Genomic DNA, 21,962 nt, shown 5'->3' with positions numbered 1-21,962 from the left:
ATTTAAAAATAAAAAACATATTTATAAGAAGAAGTTTGTTTAATTTATTTGCACCAAAGAAAATAAGTAATAAACAACAATACAGATAAAAAATATATATTTATATAAAACGGTGTGCAGGTATGGTTGGAAGCCCAAGGGTTTCTATAAAAGCTACACCACAAAAAAACAATATACAATATATAAGCACAAAAATAAATAAAGTTTGTTAAAACATAACAAAACCCACTAATCATGAATGTACAAATGAACCGATCAGCAATCACAATAAATAAATAAACAGCATATGTTATGTTTAAATGTGTGTGTGGATGTGAGTGTGGGAGAGCTGGGCTATGTCGAGGAGATTACAGAGTAGTTTGTTTCATTAGGCTGACCCCCAGTCTTCGCTTGAAGTTATTGAGGTTTTGGCAATGTGAAGATAAGAATTCCAGAGTATGGTACCTCTGTATATGATAGAGAATTGACTATGCGAGGTGCGGCAGTGGGGAGAGTGAAGGTTATCGCAGTGTCTTATGATATATAGGTGGATTTTAGAAATAACCTGAAAGAACCAATTGAAGGGTTTAGGTAAACAGCCTGGGTGGTATGAGTATTTGTAGATTAAAATGCATAATTGGCGTACATTAATGTCATAAATAGACAAGATATTGAGTTTCTTAAACAAAGATGCAGATGGAGCCAGGTAATTAGAGGTTGCTAGGCTTGCATTTTTTTGTATGAGTAATTTGTGTAGGTAGGAGGCATATGTACTGGCCCAGAAAATATTACAGTAAATCAGATATGGGCAAAGAACATGTGTAAAGATTGACACTTTTGACACTAAAAAAAGCAAGTGAAAAATGATAATTACAAGTGTAAAGATGTGTTCACTGGTAAGACGATTTGAACATTTTGGCTTTCCATAGTCCCACCCACTGAAACGGAGCCCATATTCAAACCTTTCAGATGCTGCTATAGTGACTGAAGTGGCAGGTGCTTTCCCTGCTTTCTCTTCCAAGATTCTGACTCGGAATTAAAATTGATTTAGGGCTAGACTACCCACGAAGTTGCTGACTGTAGTTCGCTATATCCAACAGGTTTATTCCACACTACAACTGCAACAGAACAACTTGGAGCGTCTGTCTATTTACTTAGTAGGCTACACAACAAACAAAAGGTAACTTTGATTTCTATTATAGCTGACCTATAAGGGTCTAATAGCCTATTTTGCACTCATACTTACATTAATGTGTATAATTTTGTCTCTGTCTAATTAGTTAGATACTGTAGGCTGTCTAACAAAACTAGACTACATTTAATTTTTTTTACTCTCCTGTGACTTGGCTGATGCACATGCACTATAAGCATCATTCAATAGATTAATAATGAATGGTTTCATTTTTATTGTACATGCACAAGCCTGATACTATTTGAACAGCATTGATCATTTTGCTCACTGTCTTTCTCATGTTTCACAGCCCATGGCGGTATCTGTGCGTTCCTGCTGGACGCTGGCTGTGACCATGTGCCTTGTGTTGACGGTGAGTGCAGACTGCGGGGCAGACATATTGTATACATCACCTACAACTTCAACAGACAGATATAATCTCTAGCGTAAGTACAACATAATATTTTTTCATAACATAAAGTTTGTATTAAAAGGGGATTACTTAATGTTCGCTCTTTACTTGGCTATCTGCACATGGGTTTCTCTGAACTTTTTTCATAGAGCCGCTCAGATCTCAAAGAGTTTGCTATAGGCCTACCTACACTCTTAGAATTAGTGGTGAGTCGAGGAACCCTGGAGATCCTCAAGGAACGCCTGGAGTTCATGGTTCATATGTGCACCTTCGGTAAGTTGAGGTGTTCTTGGAGGAACCGTTTGGTTCAATGAAGCAACCTGGAGTGGAAGCATGGCTTAGAAGGGGCATGACTTTATGATAGAACGGCTATGGGCTGTTCTTACGCAAGACTCAACGCGGAGTGCCTGGATACAACCCTTAGCAGTGGTATTTTGGCCATATACCACAACCCCCCGAGGTGCCTTATTGCTATTATAAACTGGTTACCAATGTAATTATGGTCAAAACATATAGATTCAATGGTTGTAAAGATGGGGAGAGGTCTGTCCGTAATAAAGAGATGCTCTGCTTTTTTGACACCACACTCCAAAAAGCAAGTTCTGCAGGCTCTAGTTTTGTCTAATCTTGATTATTGTCCAGTTGTGTGGTCCAGTGCTGCAAGGAAAGACCTAGTTAAGCTGCAGCTGGCCCAAAACAGAGTGGCACATCTTGCTCTTCATTGTAATCAGGGGGCTGATATAAATACTATGCATGCCAGTCTCTCTTGGCTAAGATTTGAGGAGAGACTTCTTTTTATAAGAAACATTAATGTGTTGAAAATCCCAAATTGTTTGCATAGTCAACTTACACACAACTCTGACACATACACTTACCCCACCAGACATGCCACCAGGGTCTTTTCACAGTCCCCAAATCCAGAACAAATTCAAGAAAGCGTACAGTATTATATAGAGACATTATTGCATGGAACTCCGTTCCATCTCATATTGCTCAAATAAACAGCAAACCTGGTTTCAAAAAACAGATAAAGCAACACCTCACGGCGCAACGCCTCTCACCTATTTGACCTAGATAGTTTGTGTGTATGTATTGATATGTAGGCTACGTGTGCCACTTAAAAAATTTTATGTAGTTCTGTCCTTGAGCTATTCTTGGCTATTAATGTTCTGTATTATGTAATGTTTCATGTTTTGTGTGGACCCCAGGAAGAGCTAATGGGGATACTAATAAAATACCAAATACCAAATTAGAACACTAAACGCATCATCTTGTGTCATACCAGTGGTATACTGTCTGATATACCACGGCTTTCAACCAATTAGCATTCAGGGATCGAATGACCCGGTTTATAATCTGCATTATGTAATAATGTTGTTTTAAATTCTCCAAAGTAGAATTAAAGCAGGAATCACCAGTGACTTGGTCAATAAAGAAGTGGTCAGATGACGCAGATGCTAAGCTACAGGACAGTTTTGCTAGCACAGACTGGAATATGTTCCGGGATTCTTCCGATGGCATTGAGGAGTACACCACACCAGTCACTGGCTTCATCAATATGTGCATCGATGACGTCATCCCCACAGTGACTGTACGTACATACCCCAACCAGAAGCCATGGATTACAGGCAACAGCCGCACTGAGCTAAAGGGTAGAGCGGGACTCTAACCCGGACGCTTATAAGAAATCCCGGTATGCCCTCCGACGAACCATCAAACAGACAAAGCTTCAATACAGGACTAAGATTCAATCATACTACACCGGCTCCGACGCTTGTCGGATGTGCCAGGGCTTGCAAACTATTACAGACTACAAAAGGGAAGCACAGCCGCGAGCTGCCCAGTGACACGAGCCTACCAGACAAGCTAAATTACCTCTATGCTCGCATCGAGGCAAGCAACACTGAAGCATGCATGAGAGCATCAGCTGTTCTGGACGACTGTGTGATCACGCTCTCCGTAGCCGATGTGAGTAAGACCTTTAAACAGGTCAACATTCACAAGGCCGCAGGGCGGATTCCCAGGACGTGTACTCCGAGCATGCGCTGACCAAAGTGTCTTCACTGACATTTTCAACCTGTCCCTCACTGAGTCTGTAATACCAACGTGTTTCAAGCAGACCACCATAGTCCCTGTGCCCAAGAACACTAAGATAACCTGCCTAAATGACTACCGACCCGTAGCACTCACATCTGTAGCCATGAAGTGCTTTGAAAGGCTGGTCATGGCTCACATCAACACCATTATCCCAGAAACCTCTAGACCCACTCCAATTTGCATACCGCCCCAACAGATCCACAGATGATGCAATCTATTGCACTCCACACTGCCCTTTCCCACCTGGACAAAAGGAACACCTACGTGAGAATGCTATTCATTGACTACAGCTCAGTGTTCAACACCATAGTGCCCTCAAAGTTCATCACTAAGCTAAGGACCCTGGGACTAAACACCACCCTCTGCAACTGGATCCTGGACTTCCTGACGGGACACCCACAGGTGGTAAGGGTAGGTAACAACACATCTGCCACACTGATCCTCAACACGGGGGCCCTCAGGGGTGCGTGCTTAGTCCCCTCATGTACTCCCTGTTCAACCATGACTGCATGGCCAGGCACAACTCCAACACCATCATTAAGTTTGACGACGACACAACAGTGGTAGGCCTGATCACCGACAACGATGAGACAGCCTATAGAGAGGAGGTCAGAGACCTGGCCATGTGGTGCCAGGATAACAACCTCTCCCTCAACGTGATCAAGACAAAGGAGATGATTGTGGACTACAGGAGAAAGAGGATCACGCACGCCTCCATTCTCATCGACGGGGCTGTAGTGGAGCAGGTTGAGAGCTTCAAGTTCCTTGGTGTCCACATCACCAAAAAAATATCATGGTCCAAACACACCATGGCAGTCGTGAAGAGGGCACGACAAAGCCTATTCCCCCTCAGGAGACTGAAAAGATTTAGCATGGGTCCTCAGATCCTCAAAAAGGTTACATCACTGCCTGGTATGGCAACTGTTCGGCCTCCGACAGCAAGGCACTACAGAGGGTAGTGCGTACGGCCCAGTACATCACTGGGGCCAAGCTTCCTGCCATCCAGGACTTCTATACCAGGCCCTAAAAATTGTCAAAGACTCCAGACACCCTAGTCATAGACTGTTCTCTCTGCTACCGCATGGCAAGCGGTACCAGAGCTCCAAGTCTAGGTCCAAAAGGCCTCTTAACAGTTTCTACCCCCAAGCCATAGGACTCCTGAACAGCTAATCAAATGGCTACCCAGACTATTTGCATTGATCCCCCCCCCCCCGCCATTGACTCTGTACCGGTACCTCCTGTATATAGCCTCGCCACTGTTATTTTACTGCAGCTCTTTAATAATTTTTTATTAATTTTTAGTTATCTATTTTTTACTTAACTTATTTTTCTTAAAAATGCATTGTTGGTTAAGGGCTTGTAAGTAAGCATTTCACTGTAAAGTCTACACTGGTTCAATTTGATTTGATTTGATTTGAAAGCATATGAGGTATACTCTCCCCAATTACATCCTACAGCTTTGCCTGAGGCAAGGGAGGGGGTTGATGTCAGAGAGAGACTGAAGAAATGTCACATACCATTAGAGCTGTTTGGATGCTCAGGATTGATTCGCTCTTGCTAAATGTACTCTGTGAATGGTGGAACACTCAATGCACTGTGGTGTTTGTGTGAAGCCCCCAGCCTCCCAACTCCCACGACCAAGGGCACTGTGCTGGGGAATTTAGAGTGACATTTCTCACACAACGGAGAGCACTTCACGTCTGATAGGCTGTGGTCATGGGGTCTCTCTCCATCAAGCGTACTGTAGCTCTACCGTAAACCTGAGCACTGTGTTTTTCAATAATAATGAGATGTATGGGTTATTGGAAAGGAGAACCACAAAGAGACAAATAGATTTCAAGGGTGGACAGTTGATGAAATATTGGATTGAGGAATAACATTGTTTATCATCATATACAGTGCATTCGGAAAGTAATTAGACCCCTTCCCTTTTTCCACATTTTGTTACGTTACAGCCTTATTCTAAAATGGATTGAATGAAAAAAATCTTCATAAATCTACACACAATACCCCATAATGACAAAGCGAAAACAGTTTTTTTTACATTTTCGCAAATGTATGAAGAGTAAAAAACAGAAATACCTTATTTACATAAGTGTTCAGACCCTTTGCTATGAGACTTAAAATTGAGCTCAGGTGTATCCTGTTTCCATTGATAATCGTTGATGTTTCTACAACTTCATTGGAGTCAACCTGTCGTAAATTCAATTGATTGGACATGATTTGGAAAGGCACACAACTGTCTATATAAGGTCCCACAGTTGACAGTGCATGTCAGAGCACAAACCAAGCCATGAGGTCAAAGGAATTGTCCGTAGAGCTCCGAAACAGGATTGTGTCGAGGCACAGATCTGGGGAAGGGTACCAAAACATTTCTGCAGCATTGAAGGTCCGCAAGAACACAGTGGCCTCCGTCATTATTAAACGTAAAAAGTTTTGATCAACCAAGACCAAGACAACCACAACACTGCCCAGGGAGGTGACCAATAACCCGATGGTCACTCCGACAGAGCTCCAGAGTTCATATGTGGAGATTGGAGAACCTTCCAGAAGGACAACCATCTATGCAGCACTCCACCAAGCAGGCCTTTATGGTAGAGTGGTCAGATGGAAGTCATTCCTCAGTAGAAAGCACATGTCAGCCCGCTTGGAGTTTGCCAAAAGGCACCTGAAGGACTCTCAGACCATGAGAAACAAGATTCTCTGGTCTGATGAAACCAAGATTGAACTCTTTGGCCTGAAGGCAAAGCGTCACGTCTGGAGGAAACCTGGCACCATCCCTACGGTGAAGCATTGTGGTGGCAGCATCATGCTTTGGGGATGTTTTTCAGCAGCAGGGACCGGGAGACTAGTCAGGATCGAGGGAAAGATTAACGGAGCAAAGTACATGAAAACCTGCTCCAGAGCGCTCAGGACCTCAGACTGGGGCAAAGGTTCCCCTTCCAACAGGACAATGAGCCTAAGCACACAGCCAAGACAACGCAGGAGTGGCCCAGCCAGAGCCCGGATTTGAACCCGAACTAACATCTCTGGAGAGACCTGCAAATAGCTGTGCAGCAATGCTTCCCATCCAACCTGACAGAGCTTGAGAGGATCTGCAGAGAAGAATAGGAGAAACTCCCCAAATACAGGTGTGCCAAGCTTGTAGCGTCATACCCAAGAAGACTCAAGGCTGTAATCGCTGCCAAAGGTGCTTCAACAAAGTACTGAGTAAAGGGTCTGAGTACTTATGTAAATGTTTTATTTGCGTTTTTTAATTTTTTAATACATTTTCAACAAACCTGTTTAAAAAAAAAAGCTATTTAATCAATTTTAGAATAAGGCTGTAACGTAACAACATTTTGAAAAAGTCAAGGGCTCTGAATACTTTCCGAATGCACTGTATGTGATCAAGTTTAAATATAAAGCAAAGAGTTTCATAACTGCTAATTTTATTCCCTTATGATTTATTGATTAATTTCATTTGATGTTCTGATCTCGATCTCTCCCCCAGACATGTACGTTAGAGCGTCAAGGAGCTCTCAGACCCAAAAAGTCCTGGGAGCTGTGTGAGGAAGTCTGCAGGCTAGAAATGCTGACAGTCCAACAGAGGGAGACAAGGCTACCACAGAAAGCTCCAAGCTGGACAACAATGACCCACATCAACTAGTAAAGAAGTACGGGGGCTTCATTAAGAAAATGGCCGAACTGTACGGTCCTGTCGACCACAGCAGGGAGACAGCAGGGCGAAGCGCTACGGAAACCTGCTGAGGAGCGCAAGACAAAGCTCTGACTTGGAGAATGGTATCCAACAGCTGCAGAAGCGCTACGGTGGCTTCATGAGGAGGGTGGGAAGGCCAGAGTGGAGGGAGGAGCAGAAACGCTACGGAGGCTTCCTCAACAAGCAAGCATGGAGGGAGGAAGAGGATGAGGAGGAGGAGAAGGAGCGCGTTGAGTTGGAAGACGTTCCTGACGTGGTGGAGAAGAGATACGGATGATTCCTGCTATACTGACTTTCCTAAATACCTACCAGTGCTCAGTCATGCTCTGTTTTCTTGTCTTGCCTGCATTCTTACAGGTTTCTGTACCTGATTGGCGCTAGTAAACATGCTAAAGCCTACATGGTGATTTTAGTGGTGTGATATACTGTAATATTCACTCTCCACCTCTAATAGACTTTCCTAAGCACTTCTCTGAGTGCAGTCGGCTATTTGAGACTCGTTATTTTCTCACATAGAAACACACACACACACACTCAGTGATTCTAGGAATTGGTAAAGCACTAATCTCCTGATATGGGGACCGTTATTATTGTAGAGACTGAGAAACCTAGATGTGCCCAAAATAAAGGTTTCTTGGACGCATCGAACCGAAGTACCCTACAGTCAGAATAAGATATTTGCTAGACTGGAATACTGTTTCACACATCTTGCTTTACTGTAGTTAACGGCTGTCCATTTTCTAGATGCATCTATTTATTTCATTTTATTTAAATCCTTGTAACCACCTGCTTATCTGTACATAGAATAATAAATTGCGCTAACTGCAAAATGTTTGTCATTAATAAATCTGTCTTATCACTCTGAATCGGCATCCTATTTTTCTCTTTCTCGCCACAATCATCCACTTAAGTGTATGCAATCATTTAAGTATGCTACACAATAAATTTTTTGCACTGCATATATCTATTATTATTTCTCTAAAGGGTTGGGATAGCGCAAGCTTCTGGCAATTAAGCCCTTTTTCTACTTACCCAGAGTCCAATGATGTCATGGATACCATTTTTATGTCTCTGCGTGCAGTTTGAAGGAAGTTGCTAACTAGTGTTAGCACAATTGCTAATGGCTCGTGATACTACCTCCAACCTCACGCAGAGACATACAAAAATGTATCCTCGAGTTCATCTGATGAACCCCCACACCACTAGAGGGATATCAATAGACCAACAACTTACAAGGCTGAGTATAGCCCACGAAGATCTCCTCCACCGCACAAGCCCGAGGGGGCGGACAGGAAGATCACGTATGTGACTCAACCCACTCAAGTGACGCACCCCTCCTAGGGACGGCATGGAAGAGCACTAGTAAGCCAGTGACTCAGCCCCCGTAGTAGGGTCAGTTGCAGAGAATCCCAGTGGAGAGAGGGGAGCCGGCCAGGCAGAGACAGCAAGGTTGGTTCATCGCTCCAGTGCCTTGCCGTTCACCTTCGCACCCCTGGGCCAGACTACACTCAATCATAGGACCTACTGAAGAGATGAGTCTTCAGTAATGACTTAAAAGGTCGAGACCGAGTCTGCGTCTCTCACATGGATAGGCAGACCATTCCATAAAAATGAAGCTCTATAGGAGAAAGCCCTGCCTCCAGCTTTTTGCTTAGAAATTCTAGGGACAATAAGGAGGCCTGCGTCTTGTGACCGTAGCGTACGTGTAGGTATGTACGGCAGGACCAAATCAGAGAGATAGGTAGGAGCAAGCCCATGTAATGCTTTGTAGGTTAGCAGTAAAACCTTGAAATCAGCCCTAGCCTTAACAGGAAGCCAATGTAGAGCGGCTAGCACTGGAGTAATATGATCAAATTTTTTGGTTCTAGTCAGGATTCTAGCAGCCATGTTTAGCACTAACTGAAGTTTATTTAGTGCTTTATCCGGGTAGCCTGGGAGTAGAGCATTGCAGTAGTCTAATCTAAAAGTGACAAAAGCATGGATTAGCTTTTCTGCATCATTTTTGGACAAAAGGTTTCTGATTTTTGCAATGTTACGAAGATGCAAAAAAACTGTCCTCAAACTATTTTTGATATGTTCGTCAAAAGAGTGATCAGGGTCCAGAGTAATGCCGAGGTCCTTCACAGTATTATTTGAGACGACTGTACAACCATCAAGATTAATTGTCAGATCCAACAGCAGATCTCTCTTAAGATTGAGTGCACTCATTGGGGAGAATGCCGCGTTCACCAAGCCTGTCCATCAAAAGTGCTGTAATGACAGTTTGTTCAGCATACAGCACTGAAACATCTCAGAGCCAAACCACATCAACAACAAAAATGTATCCACGAAAAACAAAGCCCTAATGGAGATGAATACTTTGTGTCAACATTGATGGCAAAGCAGATGGCTTCTTCCACATTTGTCAAAATTGTAACAATGAAAGCTGAAAGGCAAATGCATCTTTATTGAGAAGCCTTTCCCTCCATTCAACTTCCATTGTCCTCCAAGAGTTGTACAGTATGTAAGAGAGTAAACCCACACTCATCTACGTCACTGAACCCTGCCAAGTGCAAGGTCCTATCAGTGACCTTCAAAATAAATCCACCTGTCCCATGCCCTCTCTGGATCGAGGGCCAGGATCTCAAAGTGTGTGATAGTGTGAAGATTTTACGGGTAATGGCACAGAAGGACTAACAATGGGGAAAGCAGGTTGCTACTATGATAACCAAGAGCAACAGAAAACGTTTTCTCCTTCTTCGCCTTAAAAGGTTCCATGTGCCACAGGAGGACCTGGTGAGCATTTACACCGGCTACATATGCCACACGCTGGAGTATGCCGCTCCTGCTTGGCACAGCTCACTGACCCAGGCCCAGTCTGATGACCTGGAGCGTATTCAGAAGAGAGCATGCCACACCAACCTAGGAGGATACTCCAGTTATACTAAGGGCACTTCAGACCCTGTCCCTGTCCCAGCTTCATGAAATATGGACACAACTCTGCTGTCAGCCTCTTGTAATCTCAATTCAGAGACTGGCTACCCCCTGACCAAATCACAGTGACAGGCAGGAACACCTGCAGCCAAAACAAACTGATTGTACCAAAGTCTAGAACTGAATGGTACATGAGGTCACCAATCACATATTTCTACTAATTGTTTAATGATTCGCTTTAAGACCGCATTGATTGGTTGATTGATTGGCCTTTTTTTACTCGTATTTCTTTTATTTTGTTGCTCTAATCCATTAATATGCTGCATGCTCATGGATTTCAGTTTGTATTGACTGCTATATGAGTGTAATAAATTAAACCTGAAAACTTGAAACAATAATTTCCTATTTTAAAAGCAGTATTATTATAATTTTTTACACATTTCTTAACTATGCACTATAAGTTAACAGTTTATAAACTTGTAAACACCTTCATGTAAAGTGTTACCGGGGTGCCCCACTACTCCCTAGCTGAGAAGCCTAAACATCTAGCGCTTGGGAACACAACAGCAAAGCACAAAGAGGCAAGTTTGGCTCACAATTAATCAATAGCTGATCTCACAAAATAACCTCAAACTACACACTAATAAAGCATATTGAAATACACAGAAAATAATAAAGAACAATCCAGCGCTGAGTAACTAGTGGACAGAACACACGTTGGGTTATTTTGACACAGCCAGTTGGGTCACTTAGTTGGGTTGTTTTCTTTGAAGACAGGAGGCGTGGCTTAGTAGGGATGTGGCTTTCAGATAGTTCTTTTTGGCCACCTGTGAGAATAAATGTAATTCCGGTTACTCTGTTCTGTTGTATGGTCATCACATGTTAAGGTTGAGCAAAGACACTTTTGTGGCTTTAATGAGGCTTACACAAGAGTGCACATATATCCGAATGTTTGGATAGTTACCACTATGCTATAATATTTAAATAATAATGTTGTTACCTTTATATCAAAATATATCATGTGCAAAAATATTGAAGATTTGTTATTTTTTTGCAGTGTACAAAGTTAACATGAACAGGAATAAAATTTACTCTCACAGGTGGGCAAAAAGAACTAGCTGAAAGTCACTCCCCCAATAGGCCACGTCTCCTGAAAATAACCTATGGATTGCATTAAAAAAAGACTAACCCAGTATTAAAGGGAATAAAAATGCAACTGATGGATAATTAACCCATGTTTGGGTAATCGTGTTATTTTTGGCCACCCGTGAGAGTAAATGTCATTCCTGTTCATCATATTATGTTTGTACACTGCAAATTTCAGTTTTCCTTCAATATTTTTTGCACAATATATATGCTAATATAAAATGTATAACATTATTATTTAAATATTATAATAATCTGGACATGCATAGGCACTTGAGGAACTCATACTCTGGGGTAAGCGTCACAAACGTGACAGTGCTCAACATACAGATAACAATACAACAGAACAGATTAACCAGAATGACATTTACTCTCACGGGTGGCCAAAAAGAACTATCTGAACGCCACAACCCTAATAAGCCATGCCTCCAATCTTCTGATCAACCCGGTCGATAGCTCAATAACCCAGCATTCATAACCCAACAGCCCAACTGAGTGACCCAACTGGCTGGGTCAAAATAACCAAATGTGTGTTCTGTCCAATATTTACCCGAATTGGGTTGTTTTTAACCCAGCATCATTGTCTTGGGTCTGAGAATACAAATAGATCCTAATTGGCTGGGCAGTGAATTAGTCATGTAAACTGTTCATTAATAATTCAGTTATTCTGTAAATTTAAGATTAAAAAATAAATAATAAGCTGGTAGCATATGAAGTCTACATTACATAATATTATTCATGAGATGTGATTGATTTGGGCCTATTATCAAAGTAATTTGAATGGTAAAGTGTGTGCGTGCATTGTGTGTGAGAGGTGTGTGGACATGGACTCCAATGTTTGCTACAATGTTACTAGAGTGGACCACAGATTTGAAGTGGACTGAACAGTGGTTACTTTGACGGTAGCTATAAACCAATTACCTAATGCATGAATCATTATTTGTCCTACATCCAGGGCACCATCACAGTTTATCTCACCAATGTGTCGCTTGTAGTAAAATCGACATCTCCCAACAATGCCTCTTACTAGGTAAAAGTTAAACGGTAGTTGCTGTGCTGATGCTTTCACTGTTCCACACGCAGAACACAGACAGTGCGTTTCATAAAAGGGAACCAATATTTAGCCTATAGATTAAGGTAAGTGGATCTTTAAGTTAAACTGAATGAAAACGGACTAAACGTGCCGTTTCTAAATAAGCTACTTCCATTAGCTCGTCACACAGAGAATGTCGGGCTTTAAATGGTTAATAGGAGACCACGCCCTCTGTATCCTGTGTACCGTTAAAGCCCATAGCCTGCCCTATATTATAGAATTGAACTTTGTCTATAGGTAGGCTAAAAGTGGTGTATGCCCCTACGATCTCCATGTGCAAATGTTAGATAAACAATGTTATAATAATAAGATAACCTAAATAGTTTTTTTGTTACTTTGATGCTCAATATCGGTTTCTGATACTTGGTCCCGTAAGGAAAGGGGTAAGTTAAACGCTGTGTAGTCTTATTTGAAGCTAAACTGAATTACGATGCATATTGTTGACGTGCTATGATTTAAATTTGAATCCTTATTCGTTTTCTTAGTTTAAACCACGATTCGGACATTGAAGATAGGAAGGGAAACAACCAACATGGGGAAGAAAACAATCAATTGTAAAGGTTTGCCTTTGATGCAGAATAAGGCCTATGGAAGCCCATAGCCTTATAACAGGCCTTACAATGATGTGATTTTGAAAGACGAAAGACAGTGTTTTTCGCCTTGAACCAATACCACCAGATATAGCCTATGCATAACGCATGAATTTACATTTTAACCCAACTTTAATCCATGCGATTTGATAGGTCCTCTACTACTAATCTTCAAGATGAACTTCACTCCGGAGACGCTACAGGTGCTGGTCTTGTCTATATACTATAACCTGGAGGCACTTGTAAAACTGTTCGTCCCTTCGCGGAAGAAGAGCGCTGCGGGAGAAACCGTCCTCATCACGGGGGCGGGTAGTGGCATCGGCAGGCTGATGGCCCTTGAGACATTAGACAGGAAGGCAACAAGGAAACTGTTCGACTGGTGAAGGAAAAGGGTGATACCGGGGTCTACTCATACATCTGTGACTGCAGCAACAAGGCAGAGGTGTACTCTGTGGCTGACCAGGTAGGTTTATACAGGTTTTATAGCTGTATGGTATGCATGTTATCAATCATGTTCTACCACTTTGCAGATAATAGTTTGAAGGTCTGTAGTATTTTTCAGAACATGCATACACTGATCTTCATAATGGTAATTTGAGATGCAAATACACTATATGGCCAAAAGTATGTGTACACCCCTTCAAATTAGAGGATTCGGCTATTTCAGCCACACCCGTTGCTGAAAGGTCTATAAAATCGAGCACACACCCATGCAATCTCCATAGACAAACATTGGCAGTAGAATGGCCAGTACTGAAGAGCTCAGTGACTTTCATTGTGGCACCGTCATAGGATGCCACCTTTACAACAAGTCAGTTCATCGAATTTCTGCCCTGCTAGAGCTGCCCCGGTCAACTTTAAGTGCCGTTGTGAAGTGGAAACGTCTAGGAGCAACAACATCTCAGCCGCGAAGTGGTAGGCTACACAAGCTCAGAGAACAGTGTATAGTGCATAAAAATTGTCTGTCCTCGGCAGTGGCGACCTGTCACTCAGGGCAGGTGGGCCAAAGCCCCATCTGTTTTGAGCCCCACCTGGTGGGGCAGCCAGCAAAAAATATGGAGCGTAGGGGTTGGTAATGTTCTCTAGTTGCGCCGTGATTGGCTCAGTGTTCTGTCACTCATGGGTACACTACGTCACCACAAAATCTACGGGGAGAGCTCGAAAAGTCAAGCCCCTTGGGTGCTGCCATAGAGTTACATTAGAAGTGCGCATCCAAGAAGGCTCAAGGTCATTGGCTACAGATAAAATGACGTAAAATCACGTTATATCTACCATAGCTTTGATTGGACAGATCATGTCAACATCATACTTTCAAAATCTTAGCTAGCAAGCTAGACAAGCAGTCATCATCATGAATCACATTGACAATCGACTTGCAAATCCTTTTCAATACTTGTCATATGAAGAGAAATTATAGATATAACGTATCGGTGTTCATCGGCCACTGGACATAAACATGACACAACAACTTGGAAATAGCAAATTCAACAACGAGTGGTTTGGAAGGAATCAGTGGCTAACTGCAAGCATTCCAAAGCAATCACTAGCCTGCTATTCAGTGGAGTGGGTGTGTGGTCCATGTCTGGGTTGAATACATAGGTTGAATACATTGGCCATGCTGTCAATCCAGCATAACTTCTGCCGTGTTCAAAACAACTGGAAACTCGGAAATGGGAAATCTCTGACTTCACTGAGTTCAAGAAAACTGGGAACTCTGGAAAAAATGTGCTCCGACTGGGAAAATACATTTTGAACGGTCATCCAACTCAGAATTCCAGAGAATGCCAGAGTTTGATGACAAAGTTTGATGACAAAATTTGTCCACAAGAAGGACCGCCGCGCCACCTTCCTGTTCAAGTGAGCACAACAAGGTGAGTCCAAAAATATCTTGTATGCTGCTGCATAAATTATGTAATATGCAAAATATATGTATACAGTAGCTAAGAAAGTAATACTAAGGTATGTTGTGTAGTAAGCTGTTAGTAGCCCATGTGCCTCACCCTAATAATTTGGCCCCTTTCCCCCTCATAACTTAGTTTACTGTTCTGACTTGGTGGTGCACATAGCCTATACATAGCCTATAGCCTGTTTTAGAGAAATGTAATCATCAAATATTGTAAGAGCTTTCATTGTCTGCTTATATGCCCCCTTTATTTATCCTACAGTTCTGACTTGGTGTAGAGGGAGAATAATGTAAGAACGGCCCATGTTCTGAATTCTGTCGCTGTACATTTTAAAAGTGAACAAATAGTTACATTGACTACGTCCGTCCTAGCTCGCTCATTAATGTCTTAATCGAAATTACGGATTGCCTCTTATCCGCTCATCTCAATTGCCAGTAGAAACCACATTTGTTTAAGCAAGTCAGCCATATTAGCTAGTAAATTAGGCTGAATGAACTGTTTCGCTGCCAGACAAGGCTCCGCTGATAGCCAGGTGTAGCAGTGGTAAGGATTCACTCCACGGTGCTGAAAAGAAAGCTCTGCTGTTGGGACAGCTTTATGTAGGGCCTAACAGTTTGTGGGCACCGTTTGTCACCGTTTTAGTGCAATTAATGTATTGTTTAGTGTTGTGTTGTGTAGTGGCTTTGCTGGCATGGATCTCCCCCCAAAATGTTGAGTTGCCACACCAAGATGTACATGCTAAAATCGCTACTTGTCCTCGGTTGCAACACTCATTACCGTGTTCCAAACTGCCTCTGGAAGCAACATCAGCAAAATAACTGGTCATCGGGAGCTTCATGAAATGGAGCCATACACAAGCCTAAGATCACCATGCGCAATGCCAAGCGTCGGCTGGAGTGGTGTAAAGCTCGCCGCCATTGGACTATGGAGCAGTGGAAACGCGTTCTCTAGTGATGAATCACGCTTCACCATCTGGCAGTCCGAAGACAAATCTGCGTTTGGCGGATGCCAGGAGAATGCTACCAGCCCGAATGCATAGTGCCAACTGTAAAGTTGGTCTCGGGCTGTTTTTCATGGTTCGGGCTAGGCCCCTTAGTTACAGTGAAGGGAAATCTTAACGCTACAGCATACAATGACATTCTAGATGATTCTGTGCTTCCAACTTTGTGGCAACAGTTTGGGGAAGGCCCTTTCCTGTTTCAGCATGACAATGCCCCTGTGCACAAAGCAAGGTCCATACAGAAATGGTTTGTCGAGATCGGTGTTGAAGAACTTGACTGGCCTGCACAGAGCCCTGACCTCAACCCCATCGAACACCTTTGGGATGAATTGGAACGCTGACTGCGATCCAGGCCTAAAAGCTCAACATCAGTGCCCGACCTCACTAATGCTCTTGTGGCTGAATGGACGCTAGTCCACGCAGCAATGTTCAAACATCTAGTGGAAAGCCTTCCCAGAAGAGTAGAGGCTGTTATAGCAGCAAAGGGGGGACCAACTTCATATTAATGCCCATGATTTTGGAATGAGATGTTCGACGAGCAGTTGTCCACATACTTTTGGCCATGTAGTGTATATAGCAAAGCTTCTTCCTGAAACCATCCAAATGTATGTGAGAGGGAAGATTCATATTTACATAACTGAATGATCAACCCAATGTATATTCTACTGTACAATAACTCAAAGGGCCTCCATGCTTTGGGGAGAAATGTTATGTTACAGCCTTATTCTAAAATGGATTAAATAAAAAATAATCCTCATCAATCTACACGCAATAGCCCAGAATGATGAAGCAAAAACAGGTTTTTAGAAATTCTTGCAAATCCTTCATGAAAACCTGCTCCTGATTGCTCAGGACCTCAGACTGGGGCGAAGGTTCACCTTCCAACAGGACAACGACCCTAAGCACACAGCCAAGACAACACAGGAGTGGCTTCGGGACAAGTATCTGAATGTCCTTGAGTGGCCCAGTCAGAGCCCGGACTTGAAAACTATCTAACATCTCCGGAGAGACCTGAAAATAGCTGTGCAGCGACGCTCCCCATCCAACCTGACAGATTTTGAGAGGATCTGCAGAGAAGAATGGGAGAAACTCACCAAATACAGGTGTGCCAAGCTTGTAGCGTCATACCCAAGAACATTCAAGGCTGTAATCGCTGCCAAAGTGCTTCAACAAAGTACTGAGTAAACGGTCTGAATACTTATGTAAATGTGATATCAGTTTTTTATTTTTAATAAATGTGCAAAAATGTCTAAAAACTTGCTTTTGTTTTGTCATCATGGGGTATTGTGTGTAGATTGATGTGGGGAAAAATCTATGTAATTAAATTTTCGAATAAGGTTGTAACATGATAAAATGCGGAAAAAGCCAAGGGGTCTGAATCCTTTCCGAATGCACTGTATATGCTCTGTTCAGGCAAGCCTCTAGCCTTTTGGGGGCCCTAAGCGAGATTTGGTTGGCACAATTTAAAGCAAATTTCCTTAAATTCTACACATCTTGCCATGACTTTGCTATGTTAATGATATCTGAGTGACTAACAAAAGGCTCCCTGGAGGTCAGGGACCCTGGGCACGTGCCCTGCGTGACCGGTCGGTACTCGGCCATGATTACTACAAGTTTAGATAGCTGGCTAGACTAATTTACCAATTAAAAAATTGTTAGCTGACATGACTAATTGAGTGACTGTCAGTGACTGACATCACAAAATACAAATTGCTGATGCACAACCAAATGTCGAACTTGCACCTTGTGTATTCCACTATTCTAACTCTCAACAGTAAGTCGAGACCCCGAATGAGTTCCTCTTATATCGCCCTTTGTTCAAGTCCACTTCATGACTACAGCTCAGATCCCACAATATTCACATTTCTGGGATCCAGTGCATGGGTATTGGTTAGATATGGGAAATCACAGTCATACTCTGCCAGAGGGCCTGCAGAGATTAGTGGTCATCATGACCAGCATGTGACCAATCTGTGTACCTTGTAGATTTAGGCTCGGTTCCATTTCTGTTCTTAGCCTCTTACATCCATACAACATGCTATATTATGTGTTGATTGACAGGTGAAAAAGGGAAGTGGGCGATTTGACAATCCTTATAAACAATGCAGGCATTGTGACGGGGAGGAAGATCATGGATGCTCCCGACAGCCTGATTGAGAAGTCTATGGAGGTGAACTCCAATGCTCACTTATGGGTGAGTTGGAATGTGTCATACTTTATCATCAACAGTTTGGCTTTTCCCACGACAAGTCTCAGAGTAAAAGAGCAGCAGTTGACATAGGATGTGTCCATGGAAATAACTCTTAGCGTAACACAACATGCTTATATCAATATCCTGTAGGTGTAAAGATAAACACAGAAGACTTAAAACAAATACTGGGACAAGGAGACAAAGGATATGTTCAAAATAACAAAATAATCTAATATCATAGTGCCCATGGGGTATTTCTACTTCCACTGTGATGAAGATATGCATATTGACAGCAAAGTAATGCTCAACCATGATCATCTGTTTTTCCCCAGACTTACAAAGCGTTTCTCCCGGCAATGATAACCAGTAACCATGGTCACGTGGTCAGAGATGCAAGAGGAATGTAATGTAAAGTGTGACCAATTTGTATTTGTATGATGTCCGTTTGGGGCAGGCAATTCATTGATTCTCTGCTGTGAACACTCAGAGTAATCCATTCCCATTCCTGTACTCTCTGTCTGTGCTCAGATTACTGTGCCAGTAAATTTGCAGCTGTGGGCCTCGCTGAGTCTGTGGCGCTGGAGCTGCGAGCGACAAAGACAGACGGAGTGAAGACCACCATCGTGTGTCCCTTTCTTCATCAACACAGGGATGTTTGACGGCGCTAACACCAAGTGGGTTCACCGTACTGCAACACACACACACGTTCTACTACCTTAAGCTTTGTATGGCAGAGGAAGTGTTGCCACGGTAGGAGACATTGTGGAAATGTGTACAATGTTGCACTGTGCTATATGTAGCAGCTAGACAATAGAAATGTATGCTCTGCTTCACTTTGCTTGACGGTGAAATTGTACTTTGTCATTATGTTTGGAGCAACAATAGAAATATTATCTAGACCAGGTTTCTTAAATGGAAGCAAACGGAACGAAACGTGGATAAACATACCTGAATTTGTCCAATAGAAACTCTCGTTTACAACTGTTGGACTAAAGACTAGACCCTATATCAGCTAGATGCAGGCAAGATTGTGCAAGGCGGTATTGAATGTGTCAATATCTGTCATCTTGATTACTCAAATTTCTCTCTACCTGTTCACCTACGTTATAAACTTTCATTCATAGTCTAGGTTGTAGAGTTTCATGTAGTAAGTAGTCTAAACCTTTCGATGTTACATTGAGCTGGGTGAACGGAATATGAATGATTGTCATCCAACATGCTGTAATAGAAATAAGGCCATGCTCATTAAAAATATAATCATCCTCCCTCATCTTAAACGGAACCGACCGCCACTGATGCACACACATTTATACTTACTCTACACACACACTCACTCACATATAATCATCGTTTACGCTGCTGCTACTCTGTTTATCATATATCCTGATGCCTAGTCCCCTTACCCCTATACATATCTACCTCCATCACTCCAGTATCCCTGCACATTGTAAATATGGTACTGGAACTAACCCTGTATATAGCTTCTTACTTTCTTATTTTTGTTCTACTTTATGTTATTTTTAGTGCTACATTGAAATTGATTACTACATGGTTGGGTTTGGAGCTTGCAAGAAAGGCATTTCACTATACTTGTGCACGTGACATTAAAACTTGAAACTAAACACAATTGATGGGTTCCTTTGCGAAAGTAACAGCCCTTGTTCTCCAAACAGATATTTGTTTTCCAAAGTTTATGGGTTTTATATCTTTAAAGGAACAGAATGAAGGCAGAAACTGATTACTGAGTCCAATGTTCATGGTGGCATAACATTTTAAGGATTTGATCCATGAAGTGAAATTAAAAAGGGAAGTGTGCAGTGCGTTTTTAGATGTAGATTCACACTAGAGTGTGCCAGCCCATTCCTTTGAACTGTTGATCAGTGAGAGAAATGTTTGTTTTTGTTTTGGGTGCTTCCTGCAGATGGCCCACTCTCATGCCCATTCTGGAACCTGACTATGTGGCCAAAAGGATCCTCCGTGCTATCCAAACCAAGTGTACCTGTGTATGCCTCGGAGCCTCTACCTCGTCCTCAAGAAGTGAGTACTGTACCAAACACCATACATTAATTCCAAAATTGACCCCAGGCCCCTACCTCCCCAGCCCCAGTCGTCATTTAGGTTTAAATGTAATTAAAACGGTTTTGCCTATATTTATGCATTATCTTTGTTTACAAAATCACAGCAGTCAAGTGTCATATTTTTTTTCAATAGAAGCATCTACCTGTGAAGGGGGTCTACCTGCTACTAGTACCCAAAAGCATTCTGCAATTGTGTTTGACTACATTATATGCTACTTTAAATATACTTATTGAGGACTCAGAAGGAAAGTAAAACTATTTGTATTTATTAAGTTATTATTATACAGGGAATTGATCCACCCAACACTGCTCCAGCCTCTCCAACCTAATGTGTGTTTGTGTATATGTGTGTGTGTTTGTATATCGGAGGGGTTCGGGGGGAAAAAAGCACAATACACATTCCCATCACATATGGACTTACAAAGTATATATATACACTACCGTTCAAAAGTTTGGGGTCACTTAGAAATGTCCTTGTTTTCGAAAGAAAATCACTTTTTTTTGCCCATTAAAATAACATCAAATTGATCAGAAATACAGTGTAGACATTGTTAATGATGTAAATGGCTATTGTAGCTGGAAACGGCTGATTTATTATGGAATATCTACATAGGCGTACAGAGGCCCATTATCAGCAACCATTAGTCCTGTGTTCCAATGGCACGTTGTGTTTGCTAAGTTTATCATTTTAAAAAGGCTAGTTGATCATTAGAAAACACTTTTGGATGGAAACCTGGTTACTGTGGACCGAGATGGGCATTGTTGTAATACTAGGTCAAGATATAGGGGCTCAATTCAACCAAATCCACATTGCAGTATTTTCACAGCAACATAGAAACATAGGGCCCACGTGGTTAAATAAGACAGCAGAATGGTTTAGGGACCTACATATGTGTGCGCCGAGGTGGGAGTTGTGTAACTAAAGCCACTGCATAAATATTGTTGTTTGTCCCTAAATATGGACAGACACCAACCAGATTGATCTGGTACTAATGCAGGTGAGCCTTCATTGTGTCAAATGTTGTGGGGGCTGTAAGCACAGGAGTGAGAGCGATTGAGAGCTGGAATATGTTGTTTGTGGTGGTGCTAGAGACTGCGCCAGAGCTCCGAGTGACTAATATGGGCCCGCCACAGAGGATACTTGACTTGACAGCCTAGGTGGAGAGGCGCGAGTGTAAACAAAGAGTGGAGGGGCGATTGGTGAGGGACAGAGAGTAGCAGGTGGGTTGTAAGCACAACACACACATATTTAGAGTACACACATGTACACTTTCCTGACATGTACATGAACTCGTATACACCCACCCACGTGTAGTCATTTCACAAAAACAAGGTGATATACACCACAAAATAAATACAAATAAATAAATAAAAATGTTCAATGTACCTGTAGCTGTTATGTCATGTTTATTTAGTGTTTATGGATGTGTTACGAATTCTTTGGATGGTAGTTCATGTTAATACTTTATATCACAAACACTATAAACTCACAGGCATTGGCTTCAGAGTTGGTGCGAAAATGTCATTAACAGTATGATTACAGCACAGCCTAGACAGGAACTGGGAATGTAGACATTTTCTCTACCACAGACTCTGCTTCTGCTTCTCTACTGTAACACTGGGACAGAGTTTCACTTGTTAATAGGACTATGACCACACTGCAAGGAGGAGAATAATATTGCAACACA

General features: G+C 42.3%; 2 pseudogenes; both read left to right on the top strand.

The window, feature by feature from the left end:
• The first annotated feature begins 1,463 nt into the window (after window positions 1–1,463).
• Window positions 1,464–8,168, top strand: LOC121549941 (annotated as a pseudogene).
• A 5,109-nt stretch (window positions 8,169–13,277) lies between these two features.
• On the top strand, window positions 13,278–20,237 carry LOC121549569 (annotated as a pseudogene).
• The last annotated feature ends 1,725 nt before the right edge of the window (window positions 20,238–21,962 follow it).

This window comes from Coregonus clupeaformis, chromosome 34, assembly GCF_020615455.1.
Source record: "Coregonus clupeaformis isolate EN_2021a chromosome 34, ASM2061545v1, whole genome shotgun sequence".
Classification (NCBI taxonomy): domain Eukaryota; kingdom Metazoa; phylum Chordata; class Actinopteri; order Salmoniformes; family Salmonidae; genus Coregonus; species Coregonus clupeaformis.
Note: the sequence above shows the minus strand (reverse complement) of the source record. Positions and strands in the feature narration are given on the sequence as shown.